Consider the following 21,128-nt stretch of genomic DNA (forward strand, 5'->3'; position numbering starts at 1 on the left):
CTCCTCACTTCAGACTTTCCTTTCTCGACTAGCACAAAGGGTTGAAGAAATTATTCCACTCCTAGAGGGCATTCTGATTTCCCCAGCAACTTGTGCAATATCTTAGAGCATAAATTGATTCCTTTATTACTGTTAGAAAGTTCACCTGCCAGATTATACTGATTTCCCGAAGTCATTTTGGACAAAGGAAAGGTCACATTGTTTTTCCAGTAAAGATGTGTTTTTTTCCTCTTTATAACTTGCCTGGTTTTCTTCTTTTCAGCCTTTCTTTTGTGATAAATGTCTTAAATAAGACATTTTCCCAGGATATTTAAAGCAATAATACTTAACCTTTGTATAACCTTTCATCTCCCGAGTCTTTTACAATGGGTACCGAAATCAAAAAACTCCCTTCAAAGGCCAGTGCTGCTACAAACTAGTGTGGAAAGCGTTTGCACTCATCAGCTATCAGGTAGAATGTTTAAAGTAACAGAGAAAACATCATCAAGAGCTGGGTTGCTCAGAATGCTGTGTTTGGTGTCCAAGCAAAGAACACTGGGCACTGAAAATCACATCAAGCAGAAAGTCTCACATGGATGATGCCGTGTGCACTGGGCATGCATGGTAGATCCTATCACAATGGCGTTTTTTGTTTGTTTGTTTGTTTGTTTTAGTTTTGACTTCGTTAGTGCTAAGGATGACATCCAGGGCCTTGAGTCTGCCAGGCAAGCCTGGCACTGAGCTAATACCTTAGTTATGGTTTCTACTGCTGTGATAAAACACCATACCAAAAGTGGCGTGGAAAGGAAAAGACGCATTTCAATTATACTTTCACACCAGAGTCCATTGATCACCAAGGGAAATCAGAGCAGGAACTCAAAGAAAGCAGGAACCGAGAGGCAGGAGGTGATCCAGAATCTATGAAGGAGTTTTGCTTACTGGCTTGCTCTTCATGGATTCCTCAGTCCACCTTAATATAACACCCAGGACCACCAGACTTGTGTGGCACATCGCACACAGAGTGAGCTGGGCCCTCTCACATCAATCATCAATCATGGAAACTGATTGATTATGCATAGGCTCATAGCCAGGCCAATCTGTTGGAGAATCTTCTCAGATCACTCTGGCCTGTGTCAAGTTGACATAAATTATCAGCACAGCTACTTCAAAGTATCATGACTGCTTTGGTCCTGGTTATTTCCATGTAGCTCCTCTTCCTTTCTCGTTCCTTCCCCCTTTTTCTGAACTCTTCTTTTCCAGTGTTTCCCACTGACTCACAAAGCTACCTTCTCTTAGTTTTCATTGCTCTACAAATGGACCCTGAAAAAGGTTTACACACAAGAAGTGCATAAGAAATATCTAAATGGATTCCCACTGGGGACTTTTAAAGAAAGTGAAGAAAGGGACTGAGTTATCTCACCCAAGGGAACAACTTATTTTTTTTTATAAATAAAACATATAAATAAAAGGAAAATATATAATACAAATTATCTCTGTCTGTTTCAAATAAAGATCTGATGATTTGAAGACTATGACAGGGGCCTTTCTACACTGCACCTGCTGATGTTTATTTAACTTTTTGAAATATTTTATTATTTATTTAGGAATTTAATACAATATTCTTTTGAGCATTTCACCTCCAAGTAATCCCCTTACTACTCTCTACATACGTCATTTGCTTCTTTTCATTGCTGAGTAACATGTGGTTGAATGAATATACCACAATTTGTTTATCCATTCTTCCATTAATGTTTCCAGTTATGTACTCTTATGAAGACACCTGAGAACATTCTTTACTTGCTTGATGGGGTACTTCAGCCAATCACATTCCGTTTAGGGTGTGTCCCCCTGGGGCCACACAAAAACAAATAAAAACATCCAGGTGTGCTTGCTTCTTCCTCTTTGTCCTCTGCGCTCCTGGATGGCTGGAACTCTGGTTTGTAAGTTTTCTTTATTCTGTTTATTAAAGCTAAATATTATTTTAAGTTGGTCTGGTTAATTACAACTTCCGATTGACCACACCCATCACTTGCTCCACATGGTATTATTTTTGTGGATGCTGGGAATGAATTCTGGGCTTCATGCACACTAGACTAGTGATCTACCATTGAACTTCACCCCAAGTCCCTATTATGACTAGGATTTTTGTATATGCATTTTGATTAGCATATACACTCATTTCTCCTGGGTACATAATTAAGAGTGGGGTCATAGAATCATATGGTAAGCATATGTTTTCATTTAGTAACTATCATCAAATAGTCATCCAAAGAAGCTGTATAGGTTCTACCCACACCATGATAGCTGTATTAGTTCCCTAAACTGTGAATACTTATCATTGCTAATTTTTTATTTTTGATATTCTGGTGATTGTACAGTAAAAAAAAATACTTTTGAAAGAGAGAGATGAGATACTAAGATGAATCGAATGGGGAAGGAGACTAAATGAAGGCAAACCAATTGCGAATACATCTGGATCCACTGAGAGGGCACTAGAATCGGGCCTGGAGTACCTGCCCAGATTGGGAAGAGGAGGAGATTATAATAAGTGACTCTCCAGAGCTTGGCAGAGGTGCAGAGCTCAGTTCTCAAAGTGTGCCTTCTATCTAGAAAAATCACTTAGCTTTAAGTCACTTGCTATTCACGGTAGCCAGAGGGGCAGGATCAACGTTAATTAATGTACCCTAAAGGGATCTATACTGAAGAAACTGCAAATATTTGAAGAAATTTCTTAGTAGAGTCTGGAGAGGGCTTTAGAAATGAGCGAGTTTGAACAAATTGTCACACCATGATTTTTGATGTATTTTTCTATTTGTCCCTTGCCGTGGTGGCCTGATGTTAGCATTCTCCCCTCTCCCCTCCTTGCTCTTTGTTAATCTATCTGTGAAGATGTATTTGTCGAGGGCCTGCTCTGTGCCAGGTCCTGGCTGGGCGCCATGGTAGAAGTAAAAATAATCTTGAAATGTTGCAGTCCTCCAAGACGTCAGTCCACTCAGTAGAGAATGGGACGAGTGTAAAAGATACAACAGCAAGCAAGGCCCTGTAACTCCCATCTGCCCAACTGTTGTGATCGCCCCTCCCCTCACTGCCACACAGGACTCTCCAGTGAAGAATGAGTACAGCTGCTTTCCCAAATTTGATGAGAGGCATCCATGAGAAATAGGAGCCTGAAAGTGCATTTACTGTGTCTAAGCCATGACCCATCATGGCCTAACAACACAGCGCAATGGAGATGTGACAGTTAGCCCCACAGGATCCAGAATTACATGGAAGAAGACCTCTGGACATGTATGGAGGACATTGCCTTGATTGAGATAATTGGGGTGTGTGGTACCATCTCCTGGCTGTGATCTTGCATGGTATAAATAGAGATAATGAACTGAGCAATAGAATTCAACAGCAGAGATGAGGGAAAAGATATGGTGGTAATAAGGAACAACTTAAATAAAGTCAAGGAGAGGCAAAATTTAGGGCACAGAAACAAAAATGACAAGTAGAATTTGATCAGAGTCCAGTGTGCAGTGAAGAGTATTCCTAGTAGGTGTAGAGGCAGACTATGGGCCAAAGCAGAAGGCAGGCAGCAAATTTTGTGCATTTGATGGGCGATAGGGAATCACTGGATACTTTTGGAGAAAATGTCATAGTTGAAATCTTTTTTTTTTCTTGCAAGCTTACTGTGGCAGCAAGAAACTTTAAGACTAAAAGCATAGGACTATTTAAGGAGGCTCTTTAATACTCCAGTAAGGGAAAGGGAAAGAGATGGGGGAGGAGCTGGGAGGCAAATAGAAGTAAAGTATAATGCTATATAGCCTTGCATGCTAACTAAAATAATTACACATACACATATACACGCACATACACATGCACACACACACTATATATATATATATATATATATATATGTATATATATTCTTACTGTTTGAACAACCAGTATCTTTAGTAAAATGTTTCCTTTCCCCAGTGTCACTGAAGCAAAATGGCATCACTAATGTCATTTTTGCAATGCCCATAGGGGATGGAAATATTGTTTTAGAGGAAAGTAGGTTTCTCTGGAGGAATCCCAGCTAATCTACCTGGGGAGGAGGATGCTGCAGAGGAATATTCTTGTTTGTTTGTTTCTATTAAGAACATATGAAGTGTCTGGCTGGGAGCAACAGTGACTGGATTAGAAACTTGAATTTAGAAAAAATTAACTGTCAAAGTGAATATTTTTATGGTTTCTCTCAAACCGTACTATATAATATACTTCAAAGATTACCAGTGTTGCTTTGTAGATGAAAGACTAAATACATATGAAGAATTAGTAAGATTCTGATTTCGTTATGTAAAATGAGATAAATAAAACCCAAAATATCTTTAATAATGAATTGCACATGGCATGCATTAGGTTGGCTGGGACAGACAGAAAGGGATGATCAATATGAGAACCAATCAGAAAAGGAAGGTTCAGGGAGCCGGGGGAGGGAAGGCAGACAGAAACTGCTGCTGTGTTTTGTCTTTCACAATGCTGTGCTTTAGAAGTCACCCCGACTTAGCATGAGGTAGGGGTGAGTGTTGATCAGGATTGTATTTTGGTAGGTAAGCAGAGGCAAGCTTATGGTTCAGAGGTCAGGCAGAACCCAGAATGCCATATTTCACAGAGCTCCATGAGGCATTAAGACACAAACTCATCCAAAGCCAAAAGCCTCATTCCTGCCTTCTGTTGCCAAAAAGTCTAGGCCAAGTGTCACATTCTCACTGTCATGGCTTCCTCCCTTCCTGATTGCCCGACTGGCTCCTTCTTTGTGGCTTTCTTAAGTCCCCACGCTTCTGTGTGCCAGAGGTGCGGGGGACTCTTCCCGTCCCAGCTGAACTGCGCTCTCTACTGTACCCACCTCTCCTAGATTCTGAGACCCCACTTATGGTTTCCCTGTTATCCCTCTGCTTTCTGATGATTAGTCCTATTTTTCAGGTAATTCTTCTCTACACGGAGGAGTGTGCATAGGTTTTAGGCAAAAATTGTACTGTTTTCTATAAGGGTTTTCAGCATCAGTGGATCTAGGTATCTCTGCAGAAGGACTTCTAAAACTGAGGTAGGCTAGACAGATATGGGGGGATAAGAGAAGCAAGCTGCAGAGCGACTCAAGGCTGATTCAATCAAAGTGCTGTATTAGAGCAGAATTCCAAGTGATTAGTCAAATAGTAAACAAACAATATCACATCTGGGCTTGATGGTTTAGGCCTGTAATTCTAATTACTCAGAAGCACAAGTTCAGGGCCTGCCTGAGAAAGTCAGCAAGAATCCATGGCAAAATAAAAAAAAATAACAAGGGCTAGGGATGTAGTTTAGTGGTAGAGTGCTTGGCTAGCGTGCTTGGCTAGTGTGCTTGAGGCTCTGGGTTAGATCAGCAGCACTGGAAACAACGACAGCCCCCACATGATCACTCAGGACTGTCTAGGTCAATGCAGCTGCCTGAGACGGCCACTAATTGTTCCTCGCTTCATTATGACAACTTATCTATATCAGTAGCTTTGCAAAACAACTGCTCCCAGTGTGCATCTGATGCCGTGAGATATCTAAAACAGGAAAGAGGAGTAGACACAGTTCCAGAAAAATCCCAACCCACTCCTGAAGGTCCCTGTCTCTTCTACCCTCTAACTCACCAACAACGCTTCACTCTGTTAAAGCCTTCCCCTAAGAACTGGCCAGTAATCCCGAGCAGGATGGCTGTCCCTTGAGAAGCCTATCCTTACCTCTTCAGCATGGACTTTCTCCATGTAACAAAACTTTCTCCTAAGCCTTATTTGTCTGTCTCTGAACTCTTTTGCTGACTGTGACAAGAGCTAGTAAACACTGGCGAGGGATTTCCATCTTGTCTCTCAACCTCTGAGAGCTCCCAGCCTTTATCATCCACAGCAGAACCTGTGGATACCAAGGATCAGCTACACTGTCTTCCTAAAGGGCCTCAAGGATTCCCCATTATTCATATTTTACAAGGGCTAGCCATCACTGTCCTCTTCATCTTTATCCCTTCTGTCCGTTCTTCCTCTAGCTCTTCATGCTTCAACAGCCCAGACCTTCTCCCTGTCCCTCCTATCTACCCAGAAGAGCTCCTCCAACAGGGCTTCAGCAGCTGCAGACTGCCAACAACAAACCCCATCATTTCTATTCGTGGATAGAGTCTTAGATTCAATACCATTTGCTTAGAAAAGCCTGCCTTGCTGTTCTCCATTAGGTAATTCTCACACCCCCTTTTTATAAATTGCTGTAGCACTGGGTATTATGACTAGAAAATACTTTGCATAGCTTAAAATGGTTCACCTATTCCTATGATTATTTTGCCAAAGTTCACCTACTCCACAAGGCTCTAATTCTCTGAACATAGGAACACCTATGAGTCGACTTTGGCTCATCTTTGTGCGGCCAGAGTAATTGGTAGTGTTGTACTCCAGTAAGCATCCAATGAATACACAAGAAATAAACTGACAAATGAATGGGTTGAGCTACGCTATATTATATTGTGTCCCACAGAATATATTGGAGAAATTCTTGAGGTTCATAGTGATTTTATTGTCAGCAATGTTACTAAATATTCCAATTTGGGGTTTATGGAAAGAAAGGAAAATTATGATCTAGGTACCCTGGAGATTTTCAAAATGGAATGGGGAGGACTAAGGAAGCAGGATTTAGAAAACCCCTCAAGCCACTGGTTAGAATGTGAACTTTGATCTTCTCTACTCTTTGACTTCAGGTACTGGAACAGCCAGAACAACTGAGTGATTGCATTGTGCCCAGAGGCTCCAGATGTGTATCAAGAAGATATCACACTCTTTAACATTTCCTCTTGTTCACACACTTTTTAAATAGTAGTCAGTCTCCTCTGTTCTTATCCATATAAGCTCCCACATTTCCTGCCTTCCTCAGAACCATCTGAACCTGACTCAGGAATTGCAAATTTATTACCCCCCCCCATAATGTCTTTTCACTCTTGCAGTTTCTGACTTTGGATTGATTGGCAGGTTGAAGATTGATGATTCTGGACCACCTTATAGAAATGCTTTCTTTGGCATATGCAATGCTTTGTGAAAAGCTGAAAGGCATGGAAAGATTTCAGAATGCACAGATTTTATTGACAAATCAGAATTTCTGGAGCTTGGCATGGGGAGGTGGGAGGAACACGAATTCAAGGCCAGTCTAAGCTACATAGAACATTCAAGGACGGTCAGTAATACATAGTGAGAAAACCAAGCAAAATCTGAATTTCTGTTTTTTTTCTGGAAAAAAACCGAAATTCTGACAAACTAGGCCTACCCATCTTTACAGCAACAATCAGATGGAGTGGGAGGGAAATGCGCCGTTCCATACGGCATTTGCTCTAATTCACTAGATTCTCCACCTAGCCTTCCTCACTCACTTAATTACCAACCTGGACCACAGAGGCACATAACTCCTACATTTAGTGGTCTTGGCTTGAGCTTCCTTTATTAGAAATCACCAGACCCAAACAACTGGACAGTCTGAGAAAGTCCCTGAGTTGTTGTCCTGAGCAACCACGTCATCAATTTGCTTTCCTTAATTCTTAAGTGATTTTAGAAATGCAGAATTCTTTCATTTAGCCTTTTCATTTTCGAGAGAAAAGAGCTGAGAGCCAGAGCAGGTAATCACATGTCCAGGTTGACAAAGGTTGTTTTTTGTTTTGTTTTGTTATTTCTCCTTTAGGCTGGTACATTTAGTAATATCAAAAAATTAGGGAATATATTCTTTTATGAAATTGCCATTTAAAATGGCATGTTCTTCAACCTAGAATAATAATTACTTGAAATATGGCAATTAATCTTCCAGTCTCAAGTCCATGCAGCAATGGTAATGTAGTAGTAGCAGTAAAAACCAGAGTTAAAATGTCAATCAGTAATCTGGGGCTAATGGTTTCCTTTTATAGATGCTGCTGATTTTGTGTTTATTTGTTTGTTAGTTGGTTTTGCTTGTTTGTTTTTGAGACTCTGAATTTTAATTTCTGGTGGAAAAAACTTATTTGAAAATGTGTGGGTCCATTGAAACACTGGACTGAGCTCCCAAGGTCCAAATAAGGAGAAGAAGGAGGGAGAACATGAGCAAGGAAGTCAGGATAGCAAGGGGTGCGCCCACCTACTGAGATGGTGGGGCTGGTCTAATGGGAGCTCACCAAGGCCAGCTGGACTGGGACTGAAAAAGCATGGGATAAAACCAGACTCTCTGAATGTGGCTGACAATGAGGGCTGACTGAGAAACCAATGATAATGGCACTGGGATTTGATTCTACTGCATGTACTGGCTTTTGGGGAGCCTAGTCTGTTTGGATGCTCACCTTCCTAGACCTGGCAGGGGCAGGGTACCCTGCCCTCTCTTAGGACTGAAAGGGGAGGAGGAGGGTGAGTGGGGGAGCAGGAAAAAAATGGGAGGAGGGAAAGAAGTGGAAATTTTGAATGGTATTATTTATAAAGCAATAAAAAAAGAATAGATGCTATGTAGCTAACAAAAAGAACCATAAAAGATACAAACAGCAAATGAATTCTTGTTTAAATCCATACAAAATACAAATATTTTTTTCCTTTCTTAAGTATCTTTACCCTCACTTCTGTTGCAAGATTATAGTTTCCATCATTTCTTGTTCAGTTGTGAGTTTATCTCTCACTTTTCCTATTCTTCATCAAGTTTCTTCAGCTGCTCAGTTGGCACTTGGCCTTTTGATGTTGCTCTACATTTTTAGGAGTGAAAAGGAACCCAGTTTAGGAACAAAAATTGGTAAGAATTTCAGAAAATTTTATACCATCTATTATGAAAATCCAGAATCCATATTCCCCACAGTTCCCAGAAAACATTAGTTTGTTTTCTGGCTTCATGGATTTGGACATTCATAATGAATGGGATTTAGAAATTTAAGATTTGTATTGCTTACTGCTGGACGAAAAATTTGAGACACAGGAATTAAAAGGAAAAAATACTTTTATTTGAGAGGAAAATTTTTCATCTTAAATCCCTACCTTTCTGGAGGTGTCATATTAGAGTTGTTTGGGGGCATCAAGGAGCTCCAGAAAGGTCTTGGGCAGCAAGTTCCCATTCTAGTGAAACTCTTCTTCCACAGTGTTGTTTCATTCTTCTTGCTTCTTAGAAAGTTGGAGCTGGGGCCTTGCCTCCTTGGATAACATCTGCCTTTTTCTAGGCAAACACATTACTCTGCTGCAAGCCAATTCATACAAGTCAAGGAGAGACAGTATTTTGAGGCCTCTCTTTAGAGTTTGGTTTCCCATCTGAAAGAGAAAGAATTAAGGAAAGAAAACATTCTCTATTACAGAAACATGCTGTATGTGACCCCTTCTGTCTCTTCTTTCATTTAGTATAATATTTTCAGGATTCATTCTATTGCAGTACACATCACAGTACTTCATTCTATTTTGAAACTGAATGATATTCCATTTTGTTTACCTTCTCATCCATTGATAGACAATTTTGCCTGTGTCTACTTTGTGTCTATTGTGAATGAAACTGCTAAGAATACTTGTGTTTTTTTTTTAACCAGCTTTCAGACTTTGTACTTCAGGAACCTATTGATAATTTTGGGAAAGAAAGCTTCTCTTCTATTAGAAATAAAATATGAAAAATAATTTTGGGACGGCTTCTCTTCTATTAGAAATAAAATATGAAAAGTTGTCAGAATAACTGGGTACCATTATCTGTTGACTTTTCTTCTCATCTGTGAATATGGCTTGAAATTGCAAGTATATATGTATATACATACATACATACACACATATATATGGAATAGTAAGTTCATTTTCAGTATGCATCACTTAAAAATAACTATTTTCAATGAATGATGAAGAAGAGGCTAGGTTAACCAATATAAGCTATTTTTCTTGTTGCTATGATAAAATACCCAAAAGAACAATTAGAGGCAGGAAGGATTTATTTGGCTTGTTGTTTCAGTGTACTCCATAAATGGCCAATTGGCCATATACACTTGGAAAGAACATAGAGGCAATGAACATGTGTGGCAGAGAAGAGCTATTCCAATTGTGGCAGGCAGGAAGCAGAAAGAGGAAATTTTTGCATTTCAGCAGGCTTTCTCCCTTTTTCCTATTTTACTTCTTTCAGCTCCCTCCGGCCTATGGGAGTTTGCTCCCCACATTCACAATGGGTTCCTACCCTCTTAGTCTTCTCCAGAAAATACTCACAAATACACCACAGGCACATGTCAATCTAATCATATTCCCCAAATTAGCCATCTATCACACCAAGTAATGTGGCCATTATAAATGATCAGTCTTATGGGAGAAAGTATGATCTATTCAGTAGACAATCTAACCAGTTTAGCTGGATTAAGGCATAGCTGTTGGACATTTTGCTTTCATTCAACAAATAATGTGCATGAATGAAACGTAAAGTCTACTGAGGAGATCTATATACTAATTAAGTAAATGCACACATGTATTTACTAATAGTCACTGAAAGGAATGTGTAAGGGGTCTGAGAATTCAATGACAGGGTGGTTTGCTCTCTTCTAGGGCCTATGGCTAGGTTTTGTCAAGGAACTGACATTTCACACATGTAAGAATTAACTAGGTAGACAAACTAATACTGAGTGTGTATTAGTTAGTTACATGCTAATAAAAACCTGGCCTCTGCCCAGTTCTGTTCTCTTGATACCAGTTCCAGAAAACTCTGCCCAAATTCTTTATTGTAATCAGCATCTTTACCATAATGAATGATAAAGAAGGGGTTCCAGGCTGGAACTCATTCACCTTATTGGGAATTTTCAGAGATATCTCAGAGAAAGTTTGAATATGGGGAGAATAATTTTGTTAAGAAAAATTTTGAATTGTTCAATTATGATTCAGGTCTACCTTAGTTACTTCTCTACTGTTGTGATGAAACACTCTAACCAAAGTGCTTATAGAAGAAAGAGTTTATTTGGGGCTTATAGTTTCAAAGGGAGAGTCTGCGACCATCATAGTTGGTAACATGGCAGCACGCAGTCAGGCAGACATGGTGTTGGAGCAGTAGGTGAGAGCTCACATTTCCATCCATGAACACCAGGCAGAGATATACCTGGCTATGGCATGGGCTTTTGAAACCCAACCCTCAGTGACATCCCTTCTCTAACAAGGCCACACCTCCTAGTCCTTCCCAAACAGTTCCATCAGCTTGAAACTGAGCATTTAAATAAAACAACCTGTGGGAGCCATTCTCATTCAAACCACCCAAAGCTCTAAGAGTTTGATAGTCTTGTTACAAGTAGAGGAACTAAACTCAAATAGTAAAATGATCTTTTATTCAGGAAATTAATGATGATTCCAGAAAATTCCTTTGGACAGTGTATTTTATAAGCAACCCATTAGATTATATACTATTAGAGCCTTATTCAACTATCTGTTTCTCAATATCAAGCCAAAGATGAGTGTTTAAACACTTCGGTATTGGACAATACAGTGTGCATGCCAATAAGAAGTGGTCTGGACCTTCAGAAACATTCTGCCTAATGAAGATAATTTGCCTTTGTAATGCAGCCTTATGTTGTATAGTATCACTACGCTGCTGAATAGAATAATGAGAAATGACCAGAATAATGAAAAATGCCAGGCTATTTGGTCAACAGTGAACCTTGATCAATTACAATACCAGATAATGCCAATCTATATCATTCAAAGGATATCTGGGGCAAAAATATACCATATGAACAGAATGCTGTTCAATTATAGATATATAAGTTTCGAAATGATTTTTATATCTTTAAATGTTCATGTGAATTTCAAGATTTTTCTCCTCTACTTCTTGGAGCATCATTTAAAGAAATACTATTATGTAGGGCAGAGAACTAAATAGTGCATTATTTTGGACCTAAGAATGCATTTTTATTTCAGATTTCATAAAGATGTCTTCTGTCATGTTCAGTCAAATAATGCCAGATCATTTGATTTAGAGTGTAAGGAAATTTAAGTGACTATTTATTTGATTTAGAAAAGGTCTAACAAGAGAAATTTCTGACAGGCCTTCAAGTACATTTTAAATATGATTAGCTTCATAGAAATCTATCTTATAACTTTTTAGCAACACTTTATCTGAGAATGAAATCATTGAGAATGAATAATCATTTACTTGCTCCAGTTGTAGAATGTGATCATAATTGGAGCAAAGATTTGCTAATTTAAGGATGAGGACCACTAAAGAAGTGGGACATTGCCCATGTAAGGGATTGATAGTCCTCTGGCGGGAAGTAGGGAGAAGGAAAAAGAAAGCTAAAATCAGAAAGAAAAAAAGTTAATGTGAAGTATGGGTTTGATTGGGAACCAAATGTCATTGCCTTAGTGACATTGGTTAGTTTGTCTGTAGAGGTTTGAGCCCCAGATTCTGAGTTGATAGGAACAGATATTTTTGGAGGCCTATGACTTGCTTAAATTGCTCTTTTGGGTAAAATGATTGTAGCAGAATCCATTTGTTCTTAACCTGTTTGGATATATCCTCTTTCCTTTCCTTTCCTTTCCTTTCCTTTCCTTTCCTTTCCTTTCCTTTCCTTTCCTTTCCTTTCCTTTCCTTTCCTTTCCTTTCCTTTCCTTTCCTTTCCCTTCCCTTCCCTTCCCTTCCCTTCCCTTCCCTTCCCTTCCCTTCCCTTCCCTTCCCTTCCCTTCCCTTCCTTTCCCCTCTTTTCCCCTCCCCTCCCCTCCCCTCCTCTCCTCCTCCCCTTTCCTGCCCTCCCCTTTCCTTTCCTTTCCTTTCCTTTCCTTTCCTTTCCTTTCCTTTCCTTTCCTTTCCTTTCCTTTCCATTCCTTTCCTTTTCTTTGATGCAGTCTCAAGTACAGAAGTCTATATAGCCAAATATGACCTTGAACTCCTGATCTTTCTACCTCCACCTCCTGAGTTATAGGATTACAGGCATGTGCCACCACGTCCAGTTTTTGCAATGCTGGGTATCAAATCCCAGGGTATTATGCATGTGAGGCAAGCACACTACTAACTGAGCTACATTCCTACATCTGTTTTGGACTTTTCAGAATAAAAACAAAGACTTGGTAGAGGTTTGGTTTGAATGTGGAATGTCTCTCACAGGCCCATGCTTGGACACTTAGAACCAGGCTGGTGGTGCTATTTTGGGAAGTTGTGGAAACTTTACATGGTAGGCCTAGGTGAAAGAAATAGCTCACTGGGTAGTATGTCTTTGGTGGCATATCTTGCTATGAGTCCCAGCCCTTCTTAGATGCCATGGAGTGGAGATCCATCATCATTTACTCCCATGACTGTTGATGTGTCCACATGGATGGGGTCAAGAGATCATTAACCCAACTCTCAGAAACCATGTGTCAAAACGAAATTTTCTTTCCTTTAAATTGTTTTTATCATGTATTTCCTGACAGCAGCGAGAATTCTAACATTGGGAGAATTAGGAAAGTGTACATATCATTCTCAAGAAGGCTTCAGAGAAAGAAAATCTGGAGAGAAAGTGAGTGGAGAGTAGAGAATAAAGACAAACCACCACATATGAAGAAAGACTAGAGTAGACACAGAGGTGATATGGCGAAGGCATTTGGTGTGGTCTCCCAAGTTTCCTAGGATGTTGTTACAATATTTTCTATTTAGTAGAAAGTAATTCTAGTAGTTTAGGGTGTGTATACTTTGGGGTCAGGGAAGCCTGATCAAGTCCTGAAGCTGCAGTCAGGGGCTCTGGAACAAAACTCAACTCTGTTACCAGCTGCTCAGAAATTGGAAGCTAGTAATTTCATCATTATCTTTCTTGGTTTTCTCATGTTGAGAACCAAAACCACTACCAATTTCTGTTCTTATGTTTAACAATATTAGGACCAGGCCTAGTTTCTATATGTTTCAGAATACTGAAGTCAAAATGTTAATTGAGAATAAAAATCTAGTTAAGATTAAAAAGTTATATTTATTTGGAACTAATTAAATTGTGATGTGGGGAAACACAGATTCAAACAGCCTCGAAAACGTGCCCAGGAAAATGGCATTTGTATTTAGAGATTTAAGACACAAAGGGAGTGTGAGAATTACATTACTTTTTAGTAAAATATTATAATTGGTGATGAAAAATTTAAACTGATTTGTGAAAAATAAATTGGCTACAATCTTAGACTCTGGGTGATTCAGGGGAGGGGACCTTTTTAACCAGAGGTCAGCAGAAATTAATTGTGTTTCAGGAATCTGGTGTGGTCCAGTCCAAAGGTCACCTTGCATCGGACTGGTGGTTAGGTGTTGGTGGGCATGTCTGCACACCAGCTCAAAGGTTCATCTGCAGACATGATTGAGACCTGATTAACAATGCCCCTCGACTCCATAGGAAGGACTCTGAATCATTGCTACTCTATTTTGATGCTTTTCCTTGGCAGCTACTTGCTCCAGGAAATGACAGTTCCTAGAAAGGAAGACAACTAAGTTACTACAATAATTTCCCTGGGAGAATCAAAGATTACTCATAAAGTCTCATTCAAAATTCTCTTTTTGTTATGTCCATTAATCCAGAGTTATTATGTCATAAACTCAACCCAATCCTCTGCAAAGTTCACCTGACCACATAGCTTAGGCTCTGAACCTGTTGAAAGAGTCTCTCCACCTTGCCTTTGCTGAGATACTGTTAAGACTGTCAATGTGTCATTCTCTTTCTGACTGTAGTGGATAGGATAAAATGCTTTGCTTGCTAGCAAGGTTTTCCAGCAGGGTTGTTTAGTTTTGTAATTTTGATAATATGTAGAGAGGATTGTTGGACCCTGTACTGGTTTTTTCTTTCACTTTCTTAGGTGACATTTCTTTCTTCCTGGATCTATATCAGTCACAGAGTAAGCATCTTCTATATTCATGTCCCCACATGCTTTAGGCTTGCTTTCTTTTATCCTCTTTGAATTAAAAGTGCAATATATCTGCCATTTTGATGGAATAGCCAGGACCAAGTTCTAGTTGCAATTAAGAAGTGAGTAGGCTAGAACATGGTAGCACAAACTTGTCTCAGAACTCAGGAGGCAGTAGCATGGTAAGTTTGAGGCCAGTGTGGGTTACAAAAAGAGAATGATCAAAAACAAATAACCATCATCATAAGTACCCACACAGTACTCATAATCTATGACCAAGCAACCACCATCAATAACAACGTCAACTAATACTCTCTAATAATCAAACAGATAGATGGTGGTAGTTGTGTAGCATCTAATTTTATGGAACTCTATACTTAAATAAGGGTAAGATAGCAAATTTTAAATTACACACATTTTGCCACAACATATAAAAAAGAACCTAAAGATAATTCCCTTCTCACGATCTTTGTGTGGATACTGTAAGAGTCTAAGAAAGGACTATTGGGATCCTCCTTTAAAAGACATATATAAAATATGCCAGGTCTACTGCTTCTTTAGGAAGTGATCAGTATAGCCAGTATTCTTTCCCTTCTTAGTCTCCATTTTTGTGTCCAGTGAAGACTATGAGAGGCAACACTTTCCTTGTAGTTAAAGAAGATAAATTTCAAACCGATAACTCATGTAGGAGCACAGCAGGTAAATGCTAAGAGCTTGGTTTAAAAAAGTGTTGGTTTAGGATTCTTCTCTTTTCTGACCCAGTTTCTGCCCTGGGGGGTTCACAGTATGATAACAGGTAGGGAAATGTATGGTTACACCTATATTAAATTTAGAGAGACTATGGATGGAGTTCAAAGAAAAGTAAATGAGGTCAGAAATGGAAATACTAACCAGAATATTTGGATATCCAATTTTGTTCGGCACCAGATGAATGATGAACACACAGCTTTGTTGTTCTAAGACTCACCAATGTTTGCTATTTATTTATGAGGTCCAGTGAAAATGAAAAGACACAGATCCTTGTTCAAAAAGGAAGGGGAGATTACTGTTAAAGATATAAGCACACAAAGACTTTTCCTCTATTTCATGATCTCTCTCTTAACTTTCTTTTTAAGTCTGCTGTTATAGGTGGCTCTAAGTAAAGAAAAATTAAAAATTGATACATAGCAAAAGGAACTTTCCATCCTTTGCTGGCTCACTAATTTGAGTCGAGGAAGAACTGGGATACTTACTCTTAATTGTTAACTTAATTCAGTTGAGAGATACCCAGGAGATTGTGAAGCACACTTCTGGGGAGTGTCTGCGAAGGAATTTCTAGAGAAGATTGATGTGTAGGCCAGCAACTCCCTGAATATGAATGATCTCATCCAACAGGCTGGGAGATCTGATGGGATAAAAGTGGTAAAATGCCACCAAGCATTGTTTGCAAGTTCCATTTTTCTGAAGCAAAGATGTCTGTTGCTGCTGCCATTGCCTGTGGATAGCAGACCCCATCGTTCTCAGTCTTTCCATGTGGCTTTAAACCAGTGACTCTCCAAGGAGCTGAAGGTCTTCAGCCTCAAAAAGGGACTGTGTTTTTGATCCCTTTTGTCATGAAGCCTCCAGCTCCTCAGACTGAGCAGCTGCCAGGTTGTTTGCCTCTTAAATTTATAATCAGCCAATGTTTAAATACTCAACCCCCAGTTATATAAATGAATCCAATCTATGTATATATGTATCTATCTATGTGCATCTATGTATGTATGTATGTATGTATGTATGTATGTATCTATCTATCTATCTATCTATCATCTATCTATCTATCTATCTATCTATCTATCTATCTATCTATCTATCTATCTATCTATCTATCATCTCTGCCCTTTCACACAATCTCATTAAATGTAAAACTAACTCACAGGAAAAGAAAGTGGTAACCTGCATAACAAGGTTGTCTTTTTTTGCTATGTATTACCCTCCCCCCTCTATTAATTTATTTACCTCAAAATCCCAATAATCTTATTGCTTCGCAGAGTTTAGGGAAATATAGGACAGTTTATAGCTATATAAACTTCAACCGCCAGGTGACCTTTCTCGGAATTTTACACTTGTGTGCATGCACAAAGAAGACATCTCTATATCTTTTCTCATGTTAATCTCTCTACTGTCATTCTCCCCAAACCTTCAGAGGATGAAAGGAAATTTCTCTTCGCCCCTTTGTTACTATGTAAGCATACTCTAGACCACAGAACTGCATTCTTGGAATATGCCAGTGGAGAGATAATGACTTGTCTCAGGTAATAGCTACATCCCCTGTTTGGCCACATTCACCTATTTCTCCCAGAAAGTCAACTATCCTGGGAGAACAATGAGGGATGGATGAAGGGTGTAGTTATCTTTACTTTAAAGGAACAAATCACCTACTTGCTCTTATAGTGAACATGTAAGGCAACTGTATTTATTTCTTGTAAGTTTGGAAATATAAAAATGAGGCTAAAACAGATTATAAGTTAATGACTCCTTTTGTTTGTTTGTTTGTTTTTGAGACAGTTTCTCTGCATATCTCTGGCTGTCCTAAAATTCAGTCTGTAGACCAGCATGACCTTGAAGAGCTATGCTTGCCTCTGCCTCCTGATTGCTAGGATTAAAGGTCTGCGCCACCAGCCCAAGTTAACATTGCCTGGCCTAAATTAACAGCTCTTTCTGGTGTGCTGCACAGGGAAGTTTACATTAATATTAGTAGCTCCACAGACAATGGTGCTGTCAAGATTGGAACCTAGATCTCTCTGCTTCTGGGCTATTTCTATTTGATAATTCCAGTCCTGCTAAAAGATAAAGCAACTCTTGAGAGCACCTACTGTGTACTAGCTACATGTAATGTACTTTATGTAACAGCTATGCAAGGAGGATATTATTGATATAAGTTCTTGATTTCTGATGAGTAGGCTGGGGCTTTGTTAAGGTTAACTTAGCACCCTGCTTGAAGCCACAGAACAAAAGCACCCAGGTCATTTATGAAACAAAAGTAATCATATCTTCTTCCAACGTTTCCAGAAGGTCAGGGGAAAATATAATTTGCCCATCTGCCCCTTCATTGATCCTTCCAGAATACCAAGCTGGTTCATTAAACTTTGATGGTTCTCTGGAGTATGTACCCAAAGGAATCAGATTCAGTGTACAATAGTGATACCTATGCACTGGTTCATTGCAGTACGAGTCACAGTAGTGAAGTCATGGAATCAGACTAGGTGCTCGTCAATAGGTGAATGGCCAAAGAAAATATGGTTTATATACGCAATAGAACATTATCCTAACAGAAGAACTGTTCTGGGGAGGTAGCTCAGTCAGTAAAGTGCTTGCCTTGCAAGCATGAGGACCTGAGTGCAACATCCAGGCCTCTTGTTAAAAAGCTGGGTAGTAAATTCAAGGACACATCAGAAAAATCATCTACTGTGACCAAGTAGGCTTCATCCTAGAGATGCAGGGATGGTTTAACATACCAAAAATCTGTCAAAGTAATCAACCATATAAACAAACTGAAAAAAACCCACATATGATCATTTCATTAGATGCTGAAAAAGCCTTCAACAAAATTCAACACCCCGTCATGAAAAACATCTTGGAAAGAGCAGGGATACAAGGAACATACCTAAATACAATAAAGGCAATATTCAGCAAGTCAACAGCCAATATCAAACTAAATGGAGAGAAACTCAAAGTGATCCCACTGAAATCAGGAACAAAACAAGGCATATCTATTCAATATAGCACTTGAAGTTCTAGCTAGAGCAATAAAACAACAAAAGGAGATCAAGGGGATACAAACTGGAAAAGAAGCCAAACTTTTACTATATAATGATGATAAGATAGTATACAAAAGTGACCCCCAAAGTTCTACCAGGGAACTCCTACAGCCGATAAACACCTTTAGTACCGTGGCAAGATACAAGATTAACACATAAGAATAGGTAGCACTCCTATATACAGATGAAAAACTGGCTGAGAAAGAAATCAGAGAAACATCACCATTCGCAATAGACACAAATAATGTAAAATATATTGGGGTAACACTAACCAAAGAAGTGAAAGAACTGCTCGACAAGAACTTTAAACCTCTGAAGGAAGAAACTGAAGACACCAGAAAATGGAAAGATCCCAGCCGGGTGGTGGTGGCACACGCCTTTAATCCCAGCACTCGGGAGGCAGAGGCAGGCGGATCTCTGTGAGTTCGAGGCCAGCCTGGTCTACAAAGGGAGTTCCAGGACAGGCTCCAAAGCTACGGAGAAACCCTGTCTCGAAAAACCAAAAAAAAAAAAAAAAAAAAAAAAAAAAAAAAAAAAAAAAAAAATCCCCATGTTCTTGGATCTTACCAAAAGCAATCTACAGATTCAATGCAATATCCATCAAAATCCCAGCACAATTCTTCATGGACTTCTAAAGAACAATACTCAACTTCAAATCAAGAAACAAAAAACGCAGGATAGGCAAAACAATCCTGTGCAATAAAAAAACTTCTGGGGGCATCACCATCCTTAACTTCAAAGAGCCACAGAAATGAAAACAGCTTGGTATTACCATAAAAACAAACAGGAGGAACAATAGAATCTAATTGAAAACCCAGATATCAATCTACACACCTTTGAACACCTGATTTTTAGCAAAGAAGCTAAAATTATAATACGAAAAAAGAAAATATCTTCAACAAATAGTGCTGGTGTAACTGGATGTCACCCTGTAGAAGAATGAAAATAGATGCATAGGTGTCACCATGTACAAAACTCAAGTTCAAGTGGATTAAAGATTTCAATATAAATCTGACCACACTGAACCTGATAGAAGAGAAAGTGGGGAGTAGCCTTCAATGCATGGTCACAGGAGACCACTTCCTAAATATAACCCCAGTAGCACAGACATTGAGAGCAACAATAAATAAATGGGACCTCCTGGAACTGAGAGGCCTCTGTAAAGCAAATGATGCAGTCAATAAGATAAAAAGGCAGCCTACAGAATGGAAAAAGATCTTCACCAACCCCACATCAGACAGAGGACTGATCTCCAAAATATACAAAGAACTCAAGAAACTAGACATCAAAAGAACAAATAATCCAATAAAATTGGGGGTACATATCTAAACAGAGAACTCTCAACAGAGGAATCTCAAATGGCCAAAAGACACTTAAGGAAATGCTCAATTTCCTTAGCCGTCAGAGAAATGCAAATCAAAACAACTCTTACACCTGTCAGAATGGCCAAGATCAAAACACTGATAAAAGCTTATGCTATAGACAATGTGGAATAAGGGGAACACTTCTCCATTGCTGGTGGGAGTGAAAACTTGTACAGCTGCTTTGAAATTCAGTATGGTGGTTTCTCAGAAAATTGGGAATCAATCTACCTCAAGACCCAGCAATACTGCTTTTGGGCATATACCCAAAGGATGCTCAATCATGCCACAAGGACATTTGTTCAACTTTGTTCATAGCAGCATTATATGTAATAACCAGAATCTGGAAACAACCTAGATGCACCTCAACCAAAGACTGGATAAGGAAAATGTGGTACACAATGAAGTACTTACTACTCAGCAGTAAAAAACAATGGAATCTTGAAATTTGCAGGCAAGTGTACAAAACTAGAAAAAACAATACTGAGTGAGGTAACCCGGACCCAGAAAGACAAATATAATATGTACTCACTCATAAGTGGATATTAGATTTAAAGCAAAAGATAACCAGCCTACAGTTCACAACCCCAGAGAACCTAGACAACAAAGAGGACCCTAAGAGAGACATACATGGATACACCTAGTAAGGAGAAGAAGACAAGCTCTTCTGAGTAAAACGTGAGTGTGGGATCAGGAAGGAAGGTGGAAGGTGTTGTGAGAGCAGTGGGCTGTGTCCCGCCACCCCGCTAGCTTTATTCGAAATAATTACATGGAAACTGTATTCTTATAAACACTGCCTGGCCCATTTGTTCCAGCCTCTTATTGGCTAGCTCTCACATATTGATCTAACCCATTTCTAATATTCTGTGTAGCACCATGAGCTGGCTTACCAGGGAGGATCTTAACCTGCATCTGTCTGGAGTGGGAGAATCATGGCGACTCCTGACTAGGCTTCTTTCTCCCAGCATTCTGTTCTGTCTACTCCACCCACCTAAGGGTTGGTCTATCAAATGGGCCTAGGCAGTTTCTTTATTAGTTAACCAATGAAAGCAACAGATTAGAAAGAAATCACTCCCACATCGAAAGGTGAGAGGGGAGGAGGGAAGGGGAATATAAAAAATGTATAACTCAATAAAACAATAAAATCTAGATAGTATGTATTTGTAATTCCAGTTCTGGGGAGGCAGAAAACTGTG

This window comes from Chionomys nivalis, chromosome X (assembly GCF_950005125.1).
Source record: "Chionomys nivalis chromosome X, mChiNiv1.1, whole genome shotgun sequence".
Lineage (NCBI taxonomy): Eukaryota > Metazoa > Chordata > Mammalia > Rodentia > Cricetidae > Chionomys > Chionomys nivalis.